This window comes from Macrobrachium rosenbergii, chromosome 37, assembly GCF_040412425.1.
Source record: "Macrobrachium rosenbergii isolate ZJJX-2024 chromosome 37, ASM4041242v1, whole genome shotgun sequence".
Lineage (NCBI taxonomy): Eukaryota > Metazoa > Arthropoda > Malacostraca > Decapoda > Palaemonidae > Macrobrachium > Macrobrachium rosenbergii.
Genome location: NC_089777.1, coordinates 7847499 through 7852498, shown reverse-complemented (window position 1 = coordinate 7852498; position 5000 = coordinate 7847499). Strand labels below are relative to the sequence as shown.

General features: G+C 36.2%; 1 protein-coding gene across 6 annotated transcripts in view; it reads right to left on the bottom strand.

Annotated features, from left to right (window-relative positions):
• LOC136825292 (neurotrimin-like) overlaps positions 1-5000 on the bottom strand; it is a 1287566-nt gene that overhangs the window by 802625 nt on the left and 479941 nt on the right. For 4 of the 6 annotated variants that reach the window (XM_067081391.1, XM_067081392.1, XM_067081395.1 and 1 more), the window contains one exon: positions 1262-1312. The exons of the other annotated variants lie outside the window; for them this stretch is intronic. The gene's annotated coding sequence lies outside the window, so the exon portion shown is untranslated. The remainder of the gene's footprint in view (positions 1-1261; positions 1313-5000) is intronic. 6 annotated transcript variants of the gene reach the window in all.

Below are 5000 nucleotides of genomic sequence, written 5' to 3'. Positions count from 1 at the left end.
CACTCAACAACCAGTCATCGTCAACACAGCTGTTTATTGCTTAATGTTTTTATTTTTTTTTCTTCTTTTTTAAAACCCCTTTTTTTTCATTCACGTTGTCCTTTACGTCAGTCTAGCCTTTACTACAAATACGGGTAGGTGTTCTGTGCCCTCTGCTGTTATTGTCTTCCCAATTTTGTTCTTTTTGTTCTCTGTTCTGTCTAAGATATAAATAAGGTGGGAAATAAATTTTGTATATACATTTCACATTATATATACAAGTATTTATTGTTTTTAATCACTTTTGTAGCATTGAAAATGCATCAGCGATGTGAAACGTCGGCTCTTGAATAAATGTATGCAATTAGAACGCCTTTCCACGAACTCTTGATCGTGTGTGTGTGTGTGTGTATTATATATGTATATATATATATATATATATATATATATATATATATATATATATATATATATATATATATATATATATATATATATATATATATATATATATACACACATAAAGATCCATGAATATGAGAGCAGCGCTCCAGAGATGAATACGATCAATACAAAGCTTTGGAAACGAAGATGAATTAATGAATGACATGGAGACAGCGGAGGAACTTCCGAGCCATAACTCAGCTTTGAAAAATTTAAAACTACTGAAAGATTTCAGTTAGATTTTCTTCTACCTACCAACTTCCCACTAACTTTGGTCTAATACGTGACTCATCCTGTTTCAAGAACACTCTCAATATCGAATTTATATGCGAAGAATGACAAACTGAATAAAATCTTTTCATCTCTTTAAACCTTTTCTACCTGTAAACAAAAATTTTTAGTCCTGATTTTTTCTTTTCTTTTTTTGCAAAACTTTTAGAACAATGGCAAATGGAAATAGCAAGGATGCAGCCCTCGGCCAATAAATATTTATATGGGAAGAATGACAAACACAATGGAAATATTTTCATCTCATTAAACCTTTTCTACCCGTAAACGAAAATTGTTAGTCTCGATTTTTTTTTTTTTTTTTTTTTTTGCAGACTTTTAGAAAAATGACAAACGGAAATAGCAAGGATGCAGTTCTCGGCCAATAAATATTATATAAGAATATTGCATTACGACAATACTACACTAGCATAACAAAAGACACGTCACATAACCATCTTTTGATTAGTTTTGAGAATCAAAAAAAAATAATTAAAACCATAAAAATTCTTCATCACTAACAAATTTTAAAAAATATTTTTAATAACAATAAAGATGCTGTTTTACATACGTGGATGTAGACGTGTCTGTAGGCTCACACGCTAAAACATTTTACGCGTACCTGTGAAGAGAAACAACAACAATTAAAAGTCATGCTTACCTGTAAACAACACCTGCAAAATAAAAGTAATTTTTTGTGAGAAAAGATCAATAACAACTTCCTTCTCCGAATTCACTTCTAACAAGTCCTAATGGAGGTCACGACTAGAATAAGGGAGACTAATTTGTACGAGGTTGTCAAAACGGCGCTTTAATATTCTTACTTTCCCTTCTTGCATAGTAAAAAAAGCTAATGTACTTCTTATTTATAAAACAGAATAGAATACAGAATATAGGCCAAAGCGCTGAAACTGAAATTAAGAATAAAAAGGATTGAAAGGTGTAACAGGAGGAAAACCTCTCAGTTGCACTGTGAATCAATTGTTAGGAGAGGGTGGACAGTAAGGTGGCAGAAAGAGAATATGAACGGAGGTTCTGTAAAAGGAATGAAACGGATTGCGGCTAGGTGCTTAAGGAAGGAACGCTGCAAAGAACGCTAAGCAATGCCTACAGTGCACCACGTGAGGCGCACTCACGGCACTATCCCCCTACGGGAGTTCTTATTTATAACTCCACACCGACAGAAATTTCATTTCTGTGTCAATCGTTCAGTCTATTAATCCATCCACCAGATTATACCTCGGAGTTTCGTTCTCTTAAAAGAGGCGTTCTCGGGACATGTCCCCCTTGAGACGATACGGCCCCGACGCAGTACACCATCGAAACTATCTCTCTCTCTCTCTCTCTCTCTCTCTCTCTCTCTCTCTCTCTCTCTCTCTCTCTCGATACTACCGAGACGGATGTTAGTAGCATTCCAGGATGTAAAGTCGTCAAATGAAAAGATCAACTCACAGCAGCCCTGAACAACAATATCACGCCACAGCTTTGCTTGTTGTTGCGCGCCGTTTCTGACTGAACGTATTTTCGCATTTCGGATTGATCTGCAGGAGGGAGGGAGGGTGGGAAGGGGAGAGGGGAGGGGGGTGCAAGTGGGAGGGAGAGAAAGATCCATATTATATTCGCTCATCAAAGAGAGATTCTGCCAACAATAACTTTCGCGAAGAAAAATTCGAGATGCAATATGATGCCGGAGAAAGGCACCAGAGAGAGAGAGAGAGAGAGAGAGAGAGAGAGAGAGAGAGAGAGATGAGACTTCTACGACAAAGGCAATGCTGTTTCGCAAAATGCATACGTGATTTTACCGTTCTTCAAAAGTGCTGTCATAACAGTGAAAATAATAATAAGGATGATGATGGTGATAAATATATAGTAATAAATATAAAGTTTTCTCTCATGAAAGGTTTTTTTTTTTATCAGATACAAGCAATCCCCAAAACCTTCTGATCGCTTATTTTAGGCCCTGCCGTTTAAAAGACATCCCTTACTTTAGGTGCTTAAAGGTATCAATTATTTCCAAAAGTGCGCTCACATGCGAAGGAACACACACAATTATATATACTCTAAGTTATATATATATATATATATATATATATATATATATATATATATATATATATATATATATATATATAAATGTAAATATATATATATGTGTGTGTATGCAGTATATAATATATATATATATATATATATATATATATATATATATATATATATATATATATATATATATATATATATATATATCTCACCTCCCGGCAGCAAGGATCTGATTGACGCGTGTTGTCAACTTCCACCTAATTGGATAATTCTATTTGAGTTTCTAATAACACCGATGATTGGCTAATTTGGACGAGTTGACTTCGCATCTATTTGTCCAAACAATTTCGCGCAAATTACAGACATCATGCTCATTCAGTCCTGACCGCCGCTACCAGTACTTGTTAGGAGCGAATTCGGAGAAGGACGGAATTAAAATAACGAACAGTGCCGCACTTCCGAGTTGCTGGAGTAATGGACTTCTCAGAATAGGGTGAGAATACCTCTCTCTCTCTCTCTCTCTCTCTCTCTCTCTCTCAGTGTCGACGTTTGAAGAGGTGTGAGAGGGAAAGGTGGGAATTTTCCGAGGGAATTGGTTGTGCAATTTGTATGCTGTGCTGAGGTGATATCTGAGGGATTTTTGTCTGTGACTGATTAAAAGTGATGGGGTGATTGTATGGAGTTTCCTTCATCTACGTTCTAGGCTGTACATTATAGAAGATGGCATTATTTAAGCGAGGACAAATTGGTCTTCGCTGATGTTCAGAAACTGAGGAAGTGCTTTTCCCAGCTTCTGAACACACACACACACACACACACACACACACACACATATATATATATATATATATATATATATATATATATATATATATATATATATATATATATATATATATATATGTGTGTGTGTGTGTGTATATATATGTGTATATATATATATATATATATATATATATATATATATATATATATATATATATATATATATATATTATTATATATATATTATATGTGTATATATATATTATATATATATAATCATATATACATATACATGTATGATTATTATCACTTTTGTTCGTGATTCATTTATCACAGAAAATAAGAGACGGGGTGTAGGTCCTGACCGGTTTCAACTTTATTTCCAAGCCATCTGACTTATTATATTCTGTATCAGTCCTTCGTCAACGGCTTGGAAATAAAGTCGAAACCGGTCAGGATCTACACCCCGTCTCTTATTTTTCACCTGCGGTAACGTGTGACATACATGTATATATAAACAAATATATATATACATGTGTGTGTGTGTGTGTGTGTTAAAACATACGTCGAACCAAACAAGCACTTTCCCAGTTTCTGAACATCAACCAAGACCAATTTTACTCTCTCCAGAACATGCCATCTTCTACACTGAAGAGCCTAGATTCTAGAAACTCCATACAATCACGTAATTACAAATGACCCAGTGTGTGTCTGTCTCTTTCTCAGTCATTAATCCATCCCACGATAAAAAAAGAACAAAAAATTGCTTCTAAGATCGCTTTTGTCGTCATTTTCCCAATCCTTCCCATTTTAATCGCACCTTACCACACCATATCGCTATTTCCCACAACGTCAGTCATAGATTTAAGGACTAAGATTTTCCTTCCCGCGAACCAGCACCCCACGCCCTTCCCGTCCTTTGAAAAGACATCGATTTTAGGCGTAATATAGCCCCCCGCCCACCCCTGACGACAGTAGTCTGTACGATTTTTTAAGGAAAAAACACTTGTGCACACATAAAAAAATAGATGGGTTCCTATGCATTTGGCGCTGTGCGCTTGTTATTTTATCTGCGACGAAGGTTCACTTAACGAGGCTACGAGCTCTAAGGTAGCAATTGTAGAAACGGCTACAAAACATCCTTCAATAGTCTGCTGCCCCAGTAGGAGGGGGTAGCGCCGTCAGTGCACCTCACGCGGTAAGCTGGAGGCATTACTTAAGGTTCTTTGCAGCGTTCCTTCGGCCACTAACTGCTACCCCTTTCATTCCTTTTACTGTACCTCCATTCATATTATCTTTCTCCCACCTTACTTTCTACCCTCTCTTAATAATTGCTTCATACTGCATCAGCGAGGTTTCCTCCTGTTACGCCTTTAAATCCTTCTTTCTTCCCGATTTCCCTTTCAGCGTTGATTGTCCTCATAGGTCCCAATGATTGGCCTTCGGCCGAAATTGTATGTTACAAAAATCTGCCGCTATATAGTGAGAATGCGCATGCGCTTGTG